The 13,355-nt window shown below is 47.7% G+C and overlaps 1 protein-coding gene across 5 annotated transcripts in view; it reads left to right on the top strand.

Moving 5' to 3' along the window:
* The window catches only part of LTBP2 (latent transforming growth factor beta binding protein 2), a 119,630-nt gene that overhangs the window by 45,576 nt on the left and 60,699 nt on the right, over positions 1-13,355 (top strand). The gene's annotated exons all lie outside the window — the stretch shown is intronic.

Here is a 13,355-nt window from a genome sequence, read left to right as displayed (position 1 = left end):
ACTAACATTCCACCATGAGTGCACCAGGTTGGGGTTGAGCGGGGAAGCATTGGGGTGTAGAGGGTATGGGTTACATCAGAGACTTCCGGAGGGAGTCTGGTACTCTGAGGAGGTTGTAGCCTCTCAAGACTCCAGCCAGGCCACAGCCCTCCAGGGCCCGTTCCTTGGGGAAGAAATTGATTCCACATTTCATTCTTTTTTGACTGTCTTGGGTCAATGGCAGAGTATCTATAAATGGCAGTCATTTGTGAGGGAAGAATTGTGAAATAATTTAAGCCTTGTAGTCAAATCCACCTGGGTTTGAATCTCAGCTCTTCCTCTTAACGACTGCCTAAAACAAGTTATTTAACTCTGCCGAGACTCAGTTTTCTCATCTGTAAAGTGGGGATAAGAATGACTACCTTATAGAATTATTAGGAGGATTTACTCATACATGCAAATGCATCTGGCACCTTTCGGGTCTTCTATAAATGGCACCCATTCTTATTTGTCCCTTGACTTGGGGGTTAACTGAGCCTTTTGCTTGGATCAGAAAAGCAGTAGCAGTGACTACAAACTCTGAGAATTTGCCCAGACCACTTGAAGGCATTTCTGGCCCTAGTGAGGTTTCCTGACACAGTCAAGGGTGAGCAGCAGGTTAGGGAATGTCACCATCAAAGGCAGAAAAGATCTCAGGCCATGATGCCCCACCCTAGCACTTCCCCACAGATGGGGACCACAGGCAACTAACAACCTCTCTGTACTTCAGTGTCCTGTGAAATGGGGGATGTTAGCTCCTATATCATAGGGTGGGCGTACTAATCAAGTAAGGTAACGACTGTGAAGGGCCAGGAAGAGGATAAAAAAGAAGATGCTATAGCAGGTGTCTTGCTCATAATAGGTTGGTCAGTTTTGGCAGCTACATTGCTGCATGAAGACGTTTCAGGCTGGGGCCCTAGTTCCTGTAGAAACCTTCCTTTGTTTATGGCCCCATGGTGGATTATCGGCTTGGAGGAAGAGTAGGCTGGCTGCAGGCTGCCAGGACTTAGGCCAGCCCCTGAAGAACGTGTCCTTGACCCAGGCATGTACCCCCCGCCCCTGGCCTTTGTCTACAATGGGCTTGTCCAGGCAGGTCCAGGAGTAGGGTAACCTCATCTGGAGTCAGAGGCCTGTGTTTGCTGTGGGATAAAGCAGGCCTGCTAAGCCTTGATCTCTCTTTGTTTAGGGGGTGTATTATGGGATTCAAGAGGCCATGGGCTGGGAGCTCCGGATTTCAGGAAGGGGGAACATCAGAGCCAAGTTGGTAGTGGTGAGATGCCCATTTACAGAGTTCTCAGTAGCTCTAGGAAGCAGACCTAGCTCAATCCCCTCAGCCAAAGTCCCTTCTCGCCCTCTTCCCCCTTCTTTCGCCTCCTCCAAGTTCCTGTCACACTTGCCAGATGCCGTAGGCCCTGCTTTGTGTTTTCATTCCCCTTGAATGGCTTCCCCTCTCCAACCACTTCCTTTTTTTGTACACTTCTTTGTAACTCATACAGTCAGCACTGCCATAGCAGCTTATGGTGAGAGCTCATGTGGAAGGGACGTGATGAGTGTTAGAGTCCAGCAGACGTGGGTTGGAATCCTGGGTGTTGCCATTCATGAGACAGGTGACCTTGGACCAGCTACCTACCTTCTCCGTTTCGGTAACATTTGGACAGTCAAACCTACCTCTCAGGTCGTTGGAGGAAATTGATAAGAGATGTTTGTTCAGTCCCTGGTGCTCAACCAGCACTCAGTAAATATAGCTCTTACTTGATCAAAGTGGGTTGTGTGGAGAGTACTGTGGTTCTCGGAACTCCACCATCTCATTCCCACCATCCTTCTGCGGCCACGAAGATACCCGGAGGAGGGGACACAGCTAGATAAGTGTCACTGTGGTCTGCTCTCTGCCCCGTAGCACGGCTAGCTTCCTGTCCTTGGACTTGGGCAGAAGCATCCCGTTCAGCACCAGCAGACATCCTGATCCAATGGCCAGAGGAGGCCCAGGCCATTGTCTGGTCTCAGCAGCGTGTTCCGTGTACACCTTTTGTTCTTTAGTTCAACATCCCCAGGTGTCTGCTGCATAGCAACCAGTGCTCAGAGGGGGTCTCCTGCAATTAGCTCCCATAGCCACATATCCCAATAGATAGTCCATCAATAAGCCATGTATAAATAACCTCCTTGTGTGAATCCCACACTCCCTCTTACTCCCTCGGCCATTCATTCTGTGCATGCCCTGGGTGGGTTTTCAGGCCAGTTGGAAGCGAAGAAAAGGTGCTCAAAAGAGGGGTTATCTCTGAGCCAGACATCTGATAAGGCCTTTATTCAGATGTAGGCTTGGAGCCCACCCAAGTCTTCATTTCCTTCTGTTCCTTTCTTTCTTCCTCCCTCTACCCTCCTTTCCTTCCTTCCTTTTTTCCCTCCTACCTTCTTTTCTCCCTGCCTTCTTTCCTTGCTCCCTCCCTCCTCCAACATGTCTATGTTTCTGCAGGGCACTTGGCCAGGCACAAGGGAGTACTAGATGACTTGGACCCAGGCCTTGCCTCTAGAAGCTCTGATCCACCTGGGGTGATCCAACATGCACAGGTAGTGAGAACATCAGCCTGTGAAAAGTCCTCTGCGAGTGGTCCAGGCATGTGCTCAGGGAGCAGAGGGAGGCCGTGTGTGCTGTGGAGGCAGACAGGGGTCCTCTGGGGAATTCTCTACAATTACCCTCCTATGACATGATTTTTAACCTTGTTACTTCTGGTAAAACACCTTTCTTCCAGACCTTCCTTTTATTCGCAGAATCCACAGGATAAGGCCCAGAGGCTAGATGGGAGAGGCCTTCTACAGCCCAGGAAGTATAGTACAGAGGTTTAGAGTCAAGGCTCTGGAGCCCTAATAGCTGCAAGATATTCTGTGTTTGATTCCTGTCTCTGCTAGTCATTTACTGTGTGACTTCAGACAAGTTACCTAACCTTTCTGTGCCTAATCTATAAGATGGGGATAATAATAGTACTACCTACCTCCTGGGGTTGTTGTGATGATTAAATGAGCTCCGACATGTAAAGTGCTTAGAACAGTGCCTGGCACATAATAGGCACTATTTGTTGGAGTTCCTGGGTGGTACAAATGATTAACACATTCAGCTGCTAAGTGAAAGGTTGGAGGTTTAAGTCCACCTAGAAGTGCCTTGGAAGAAAGGCCTGGTGATCTTCCAAAAAAAAAAAAATCAGCCATTGAAAACCCTACAGAGCACAGTTCTACTCTGAAACACATAGGGTTGCTATGAGCTGGAATTGACTCAACAGCAACCGGTTTAGCTATTTGCTATTAATATTGTCAGCTTCGGCCCCTCTCACTTTCCGTTTAACCAAACAGGGTCTGTTACCCCCTGAACACCACTGCTAACTAGCATGTGCCTGCGTCTGTCCCTCTGTGCTCAGGGGTCTCTCTGCCTTGGGTGGATTCTGCCCTACCCACCACTTCTCTGGCTCACATTATATAACCCCCCTGCACCCAGCCTCAGGGCCGCCCCTGCCTAGTGCATCTTCGCTGGACATCTCACCTGGCTCTGATACTTCTGGCGCCTGCTGCTCTCCTGCTTTCCTTCTTGGGATTGTTATGAAACATTCAAGTGCAGAGTTTTGTCCCAGGGCCACTGCTCATCGCACCCTGCACAGAGGTGCCAGTCAGGGCTAAATGGGGCTAAAATCTGGCCTGGGTTCTGCTCACTAGGCCCTGGGGCTGGGCTGTATTAGCCTGAAGAAAGTGAGGCAACCCCATGTGTGTCAGAGTAGAGCTGTGCTCCACAGGGTTTTCAATGGCTGAGTTTTTGGAATTAGCTCACCAGGTCTTTCTTTCAAGGCACCTCTTGGTGTACTAGAACCTCCAACCTTTCAGTTAGCAACTGAACATGCTAACCATTTGCACCACCCAGGACTCCTAAATTGGCCACCCAAAGGAGGCCCCTTTTCTGATTTATGCCAGGTCTCCCCTGTCCCCCGCCTTGCCCTCTGGACCATAAACTCTCACAGCAAGTTGCCTTCCCCATGGTGCCCACATGGACCTGTGCACTTTATAAGGTGCTCCTAAGCACATCTTTGAAGTGGTTGAATGATGCATTAATGAAATCCAGGCTCCCTGCAGCTGACAAGTCTTCCTGGGGGAGCGAAGAGCCAAAGGCTTCAGACTGCCTGCTGGCCCTGACTGGCTGTGGAGCAGGGCAGAGTCTGGGCTGGTAGATGCCGGTGTGAGGTGGGAGACTGGGCTATGCCATGAGGAAGTTAGAAGTTTAGTGTGATAAATATTCTGAGGGCAGCAGCTGTGTGCCCAGTGCTGTGATGAATCCATGGAAAACATGAAGAAGGTGAGGCCTGGTCCCTGCCCTTCTGCGGTGGTGGGGGGGAGGGGGGCAGGGGGGGCAAGGAGCTCTCAGCGGAGGCTTTTTGCTGGTGGAAGGGGACTACTGCGCCAGCATTTTGACACTTGGGGCAAGCTAGGTAGAAAATGACAGGCGTTTCCCAGGGCCCTGGGCAGCCTCTTAGGCCACCTTCTCCTCCCGGATCTGCCCCTAGAGGTGCCCCACATGTGACCTCAGTGCCAGGCAGCCAGCGCTGGCTTTCCGGCCCTACTTACTTGCCTAGCCAGGAGAGAACAAAAGCGATGCAGACTCTTGGGGGCGAGGGTTTGGCAGGGTGCTCAGTGGAAAAGTGTAAGGAGCTGATGAGAGGTGCAGGGCCTGGAGGGTGGCAGAGAAGGATATGGCTCAGAGGGCCTTTGGGCCTTCTGAGACAGTCGGGACCTACTTCAACACTGTTCATGAGGCAGGACCAGGCCTGAGGCCAGGGCTGGGTGCCCCACAGACGTTCCCTGGGACACTCAGAGCTGGTGCCTCCCTCCCCCTCTTATTTACCTGCAAGGGAACAGGGATGCCATGTTCCCTGCAGAGCTGGCTCGGGGAGCCGAGCAGGGTGCGGTTCTGGGCAGGAGAGACTCCCCCAGGGTTCTGCCCCCTCCACCTCTGCCTCAGGCTGGCAAAGGCATCCTGGGGTCTGTGTGCTGCAGCTCCAGCCCTCTCAGACCTGGGTGTGGCCATGGAAAAAGCTAGAGGCTCAGAGCCGCAGAGCAGGGGGGGACGTTACTCACTCACAGCAGGGTGGGGCTGGGTGGGGGCCTTGGGCTGACTCGTGAGGCCAAAGGGGCTGGGGGAGCGGGAACAGCAGGAACAGAAGGAGCAGCAGCAAAAGTGATCTTGAGACCCTTGGGGAAGGGCCAGTTCTCACCCTTTGGGGATGGGCACCAGAGAGTGAGAGTACCAGAGCTGACAGTGCTCAGCAGTGAGCCAGACAGCGGTGGGCACTGGGCTCTGGCTGAGTATGCCACTGCCCCACGTGTCTCTGGGAAGTGATGAGCTCCAGGCCCCACCCAGAGTGGGAATGCCTCTGCTGCCTCTCTGGCACATGGCAATACAGCTAGCTCACAGGATTCCAGTGACAGGAGCTCCCTGCCTCACGGGGTCACCACATTGCTAGGCAGCTCTGAATCTTCAAAAACCCTTCCCCACACTGTGCTGAAATGTGCTCCCCTGGGACACTGGTCCCGGTTTGGTCCACTGGAGATCCAGCCTCTTCCCCTCACCACAGCCCTTCTGACGCCTGATGACAGACAGCGAGGTTCAGGAGGATGCTGCCTTCCCCAGGCTAAGACAGTTGGGTATGACGGCAGCCTTCAAGGGGACAAGGAATGCAGTAGGGCAGGCAGAGGAACCTTCTAACTACACACTTAGAGGTCAACATAGACCTTCTGTGTTCAAATCCTGGCTCCTCCATTTTCTATTTCTGTGCTGTCCAATACAGAGCCCTGGTGGCGCAGTGGTTAAAGTGATCGACTGCTAACCTAAGGGTCTGTGGTTCGAAACCATCAGCAGCTCCACGGGAGAGCGATGTGGCATTCTCCTTCCATAGAGATTTACAGCCTTGAAAACCCTATGGGGTCGCTATGAGTTGGAATTGACTCCACGGCAGTGGGTTTGGATTTTTTTTTTTAGCCACATATGCAAGAAGCCCTGGTGGCACAAAGGTTAAGCACTCAGCTACTAACCAAAAGGTTGGCAGTTTGAGTCCACCCAGTGGCTCCACAGGAGAATAACATGGCAATCTGCTCCCACAAAGATTACAGCGTAGAAAACCCTAAGGGGCAGTTCTACTCAGCCAAATGGGGTAGCTATGAGTTGGGATCAACTGGACGGCACCTAACAACAGCCACATGTGGCCCCTTAAATTTAATTTAATGTAGCATTCAGTTCCTTAGCCACACCAGCCATATTGCCAAGTGCTAGGGGATGGGATATAGACTATAGAGCATCTTGTCATTACAGAAAGCTTTACTGGGCAGCACAATTCTAGATGAATGACCTTAGACAAGTTCTTTAACCTCTCTGTGCCTTGGTTTCCTTTTCTGAAAAGTGGGCTTAATAACAGTACCTAGACTAAGATTATTGTGAAGATTAAATTTGTAGTTGTTAGGTGCCATCGAGTCAATTCCGACTCATAGCAACCCTACGTATGACAGAACGAAACATTGCTCAGTCCTGTGCCATCCCTACATTTGTTTCTATGTCTGAGCCCATTGTTGCAGCCACTGTATCAATCCGTCTCTTTGAGGGTCTTCCTCTTTTTCGCTGACCCTCTACTTTGCCAAGTATGATGACCTTCAGGGACTGGTTCCTCCCGATAACATGTCCAAAGTACATGAAATCTCGCCATCCTCACTTCTAAGGAGCATTCTGCCTGTACTTCTTCCAAGACAGATTTGTTCATCCTTCGACATTATGCAAATATAACAGTTAGTACACAATTCTTAGCAAAAAACTAGTGCTCAATAAATATTCATTCTTATTGTCTAGGACATGTGGGGCAGGGTTAAAGATCCTCTCCTCCTCATAGTGACACCAGGGAACCCATACACATGGCACTTTTGATACCTGCAGGCTTGAGAGGATGGCAGTTCAGTCTTATCCCATGTACAGGGCAGCTGGGGTCTCCTCTGCTCAGCCCCCAAACTATCCACCACCTAGAATCAGCAGGCTGCTGGCACCTGTGTCAAAGGCACACTGTCTCTCCACCCCTCTACCCTCCAGGCCTGGGCAGCCCCTTGTTTCCTGCTGAGGCAGGACAGACTCGTGCTCAGTTTTCGCCCCTGCAGCAGAATGTTTGGAGTTGTGGGCAGCACAACTCAGGTCCCTGGGGTTTGGCAGCCAAGGGTCATCTGCCCTAGTCTGGGTGTGAGGCCTGCCTGGCCAGCCAGGAGGAGAGGAACAGAGGCTCAGCAAGGGCTTCCCCCTGCGTGCCAGCCACCCAGATCCTCTGTGGAAACAGAGCCTGGGGTAGGGGGGACCTAGGCAATGCTAACCTTGCCTGGGCTGAGCCTGCAGTCATGGGAAGGGGCAGCCTTTGTCCCTTTTGTCCAGGAGCAGAGACAGAGTTCTGGAAACTCCCTCCTCTGTTAATGCTTTCTCCTTGTTCCCCTCCTACCTCTCTGGCTGCTACTTCTCAGACACCTTCGTAGCCTCTTCCTCCTCCTGCCCCATAAGTGTTGGTGTTCCCCAGGGCCTCTCCTCTGCCCTTTTTCATTCTCTCTTTACTCCTATATTTCTCAAAGTGTTTAGGTGTCAGAGCACGTGGCAGTCTTAAGGAGTACCAGAAGCTATCAATATAGCTAATTCTATGATTGGAGTTGGGAACAGTTTTATTAGCAGAAACTATGACGATCGTCTGTGTGTGCAAAATAAAAGCCCAGCCCCAGGCACAAGCATGTGTCCATGAAAAGAGCAAGTTGTTAAACGAAGTGTGATGGGCTGTTGCCACATTTTTCCGTTAATATTCATTTACTACTTGTTCATTTATTTTATTGTGTGTTAGTAGACAAGTGGTAGCAGGCGCCAAAGGCTGGAGAAGAATTTGTGGGAGCAAAACTTAAAACTGAGACCATTCTGTTTGTTAACACATTTTCCCCCTTTTAATTGGGAAGTGTTAGCAGAGTTAACGCCTCAATCCAACAGTGGAACCCTGAAGCGTAGTTCTATATACTCTCCTGAGTGATATCATCTACCCCCTTAACTTTATAACCACCAACTTCCTCCTCCTGCTTATGACTCCCCTAACCGTATCTGTAGTCCCAGTCTCTCTCCTATGTTCTGGATGCATAGAACCATCTGCCTTATGGGAGTTTCCATTTTGAGACCCCATATGTACTGAAACTCAACATGGACCAAAGCCAAGCCCATCATCCACTTCTTGGATCTCTCTTTTGAAATCTTGGCTCCTGGAATTCCTTCCACCCAGTTGTCCAAACCAGAACTGGGAATCATCTATGTCTCTTAATTTTATCCGGAATCCATGCCCTCTTCTTGGTTCCATCCTTGGTTCAGGCCTTGGTCACTGCTTGCCTAGACCATAGCCAAAGACTTCCAGATGGCCTCCAGCCTTCCCCTCTCTGGTCCATCCACTACCAGGCAGTCTTTCACCAGGGAATCATTCTAAAATGCCCATCTCCTTGTGCCCTAGAGCTACTTAAAGACCATGAGTGTCTTAAAGCTAATATGTGGCTCCTTTGTGCCCCCATACCTCTGCTGGGGCACTTGTGCCATTGTCCAGCCTTCATCCAAGCTGAGACGGTAAGGTCTTTCTTTGTCCAGTGTGTGGCAAGCACTTCTTGAATGAGTGAAAGACGGCAGATGCTCCTCAGATCATTTCATTTCCTGGCTTCAAAATCTCCAGGAACCCTCTTCCCCTTTGTATTCAAAGAAACCCAGATGCCTCCCCCTGATATTTCAGGCTCTCTACTGTGTGGGCCCAAACTTATTCTTTAATCCCTCAAAGCCTCAATGTCTTCATCTGTAAAATGACAATTAAAAAAAAAAATGGCAAGGTGGCTTTAGAATGAAGTTACCCGGTTTGGTCACCTGTTTTTAGAATTTAGGATTTCTGTAACTTTCTCCAAGGTATATAGCATCCTTACATCTCCACTTTCTCAACTGTAGAATGTATAGCTGAGACGTTATTGTTGTTGTTAGGTGCCGTTGGGGCAGTTCCAACTCATAGCGACCCCACGTACAAGAGAATGAAGCGCTGCCCAGTCCTACACCATCCTCTCAATCATCCTTGTGCTTGGGCCCATTGCTGCAGCCACCGTGCCAATTCATCTTGTGGAGGGTCTTCCTCTTTTCTGCTGGCCCTCTACTTTACCAAGCATGATGTCCTTCTCCAGGGACGGGTCCCTCCTGTGATAACATGTCCAAAGTACATGAGATGAAGTCTCACTGTCCTCACTTCTAAGGAGCGTTCGGGCTGTACTTCCTCCAAGACAGATTTGTTCCTTCTTTTGGCAGTCCACGTATATTCTATATTCTTCGCCAGCACCGTAATTCAAAGGGGTCAATTCTTCCTTGATCTTCCTTATTCTTTGTTCAGCTTTCACATGCATATGAGGTAATTGAAAATACCATGGCTTGGGTCAGGTCCATTTTATTTTGTGTGCATATATATACATATATATATACACACACACTCATATAAAAGGAACCCTGGTGGTGCGGTGGTTAAGAGCTCAACTGCTAACTGAAAGTTTGCCGATTTGAACTCACCAGCAGCGGAAAGATGTGGCATGTGGCAGTCTGCTTCCATAAATATTACAGCCTTGGAAACCCTATGGGGCATTTCTACTCTGTGTTACAGGATCTCTATGAGCTGGAATCAGCTTGACAGAATTAAACCCCATTACCCATTGCTGATGAGTCAATTTCGACTCATAGCGACCCTATAGGACAGAGTAGAACTGCCCCATAGAGTTTCCAAGGTGCACCTGGCGGATTCGAACTGCCAAGCCTTTTTTAGCAGCCATAGCACTTAACCACTGTGCCACCAGGGTTTCCTTTGACAGCATTGGGTTTGGTTTTTCTGGTATATACATATAATGTATGACAAGTACCTAGCTCTTAGGGGTATGGAGATAATGCACTAGGGTTTAGATAATGCATATAAGATGCACGATTGGCACAGAGCCTGGCACAGAATCAGCATTCATTAAATTGTGGTACCAGTTTATTCCCCATGTACCCACTCTTCACTCCCTGCCCCCTCCACACACACAGGTACCCACTGTTATTAATTTTTTCCTTCCAAGGTTGCCTTATGAATAAGCAAATACATGCAGAATGTATCCTTATTTCCCCTACTTCTACACAAGAGGTTACATGCCCTACATCAAGAATTGGCAAACTTTTTCCTTAAAAGGCCAGAGTAAATATTTTAGGCTTTGTGGGCCACATGGTCTCTGTGGCAACTATCTTGCCATTGTGGTGGACTGCAGTCACAGACAATGAGTGTGGCTATGTTCCAATCAAACTTGATGTATGGACACTGAAAGCTGAATTTCCTGTTATTTTTCTTTTATCACGTAATATTATTCTACATTTGATTTCTTTCAACTATTTTAAAATGTAAAACCCATTATTAACTCCCAGGTCATACAAAAACAGGCTACAGGCCAGATTTGGGCTGTTGTTTTTTCACTTTTCAATATATGTTGGTGATTTTTCCCTATCAGTGTATAAAGAGCTGCTGCATTCTGTTTCGAGGGCATTTCACTCCACCCTGTGGAAGTATTCTAGTTTGTCTAACCAATTCCCTATATTTAGGTTGTTTCCAGTCTTTACAAAAAATGGTTTGCTATTAAAAAAGTGTTACTATGTGAAATCTTGTTCCTACATTATTTTGGACATTTACAAGCGTCTTAGGTCAGGTCCCCTAGAGGCGGAACTTGAGCCAGATTTATTAGGAGTGTGCTGAGGGAGGGAGACAAATAGAGTAGGGAAGTAGAAACAGCCAAGCAAGGATGTGGTCTCAGGGGCATCAAGCTTTGGCCTGATGGAGAGTGGAACGTAAATCCCATTGCAAATTTGTCCCACTTAGAAGCAGGCTAAGGAGCACTAGTGGTGCAATGGTTAAGCACTCAGCCGCGAGCCGAAAAGTCAGCAATTTGAACCCATCAGCAGCTCTGCAGGAGAATAGAGCTGGGGGTCTGCTCTGGTAAAGATGACAGCCTAGGAAACCCTATGGGTCAGTTCTACTCTGCCATATAGGGTCACTATGAGTCGAAATTGACATAATGGCAAAAAAAGGCGGGGGGCAAGATGGCTGTTGTTTTGAACTTCTGTTTCAGTCATTGGTTACGTGGTCCCGGTGTGGGGAAACCTCTCAGGTGGTTCCCATCAGCCAAGGGCACGGTTCTGAGAAGTCATAGGTGTAAGACTCTAGCCACTGCACTTGTAGCCACTGGGGGCTGCACCAGGTGGAAATGGGACTTGGGTGGGGCAGAAGTAGCAGCTACCATAGCAAGTTTATCTGTGGGCTAAATCCAGGGGGTGCGACTGCCTGGTCAAACTATAGGTGCGTTCTGATTTGGGTAGACTCTGCCAAGTTGCTCTCCATAAGGGTTACGTCAATTGACATTCCTACTAACAACATCTGAGAGTGCTCGTTTCTGCACAGTCTTACAACTGTGCTATTATTCGTTTAGATGTTTGCTAATCTGATGGGTTTAAAACGCCGTCTCATAGTTTTCATTCGCACGTCTCTTATAATGAGAAAGGTTGAGCATATTTTCATATGTTTAAGAAACATTTGTATTTTCTTTTTTCCTGTGAACTGTTTGTTCACATCATTTGCTGATTTCTCTTTTAGGGTTATTGGTCTCTGTCTTTTCCATTTCTGGGAACTCGTTACATATTATGGAGATTGGTCCTTTGTCTATGAGTTGGAAGTATTTTTCCCATTTGTCATTTGTGTTCTTACTTTGTTTAAGGTGGTTTTGGCCAAGCAGAGGTTTTTGGTCCTAGGGTTGTTTGGACAAGAAAATGATATGTTATGTGAAACACCTAGCATAATTCCTGACACTTGGTAGGCACTGAATAGGTGCTAGTTCCCTTCCCTGCCCCCACCTTCATTCTGTGCTTTATCTAGATTGTTCTGTTTATGCATCCCACCTCCATGCAATTTCTTATGTTATTTTTTCTACCTGGATTACCTTCCTCCTTGTTTTGGACTGTTAAAATCCTACGTATCCCTTTAGCCCCACTTCAAATGTCACTTTCTCCTTGAAGCTTTTCTAGATCCTTCTACTAGATATGGTCTTTCTTACACCTGAACTGTACCTCATCAGCCATCACAGTCCGCCTTGATTCCTTGTTAGTTGCACACATTAACCATGCTTCTTCTGAGCCTCAGTTCCTTATCTATAAAATGAATTTGCTGAGAAGGCTTGATATTTTATTAATTACAAAATAATACGTGTCCATTTTAAAAATCATTTCAAAAATATGGGAATGTATAAAGTTTAACATGGTGGCTACACACACGCAGGCTTCTCTTAGTCCCAAGGAGCAGCCACTGTTTACAGATCCTTCCAGACCTTTCCTATGCCTGCATAAATATACATGGGGGCGGGGGGAGAAGTTTTTTCTTGAAACTCACAGTTGGAATCATAACTATCCATATTACTCTGCAACTTAGTTTTTTCACTCAACAAAATAACACAAATAAGAAGGCATATTTAAATCACCTGGTTCGGTGCCTAGTACACAGTAGGTGTTCAATAAATTGTAGGTCTAACTACTCTATGCACTGTGTAGTGATATTTTTAAACTTTGGACATGTAAGTGATATGTTAGCAGCAGAACCCTTTTCAAAGACGCTATCATTTGGAAGCCCAATTTATCAGATAGTGTGGAACTGGTGGAAAGGGTGGACGGCCCCTCACACTTATCCCTATATCACTGTTTGTAAACCTTAGCGTGTCAAGCAGGTTGTGGCTGTACCATGCCTGTTTAACTGAGTGGCATCACTATGGCAGTTTTCGTTTGGGTCAGAAGATCCAAGTCAGCTGGAATGGGAACTTTTTCTCCCCAAATTGACTGAAAGAGCCCCATGTTTCCTCGAGTGGGAGGAGACCTTGTGTTTCATTCCATTGTGCATGGGGTTGCCATGAGTCAGGGGTCAACCTGATGGCAGCCAACAATAAAAACACCTAGATCCGTAAGTGTTTATAATCTTTGACACAGTCATTCTATTCCAAGGAATTAACCCTAAAGTTATAATCCTTTTCAAAAATTTTATTATGAAAATTTTCAAACGTACAGAATAGTGTAAGGGCTCAATAGTAAAATGAAGAAATAGAATAGTATCATGAATATAAAGCAATATTTTAACAGAAGAAAAAAGCTGTATGGACAATGATGGCCATGGATGAAAATTGAAAATAATCTAAATATGTAGCAGGACAGTGTCTGAAAAAGTTGTGACTTCTCTCAGACTATC

The sequence above is a fragment of the Elephas maximus genome, chromosome 10 (assembly GCF_024166365.1).
Source record: "Elephas maximus indicus isolate mEleMax1 chromosome 10, mEleMax1 primary haplotype, whole genome shotgun sequence".
Lineage (NCBI taxonomy): Eukaryota > Metazoa > Chordata > Mammalia > Proboscidea > Elephantidae > Elephas > Elephas maximus.
The sequence above is the reverse complement of the archived record's forward strand: the minus strand, read 5'-3'. Positions and strand labels throughout refer to the sequence as shown.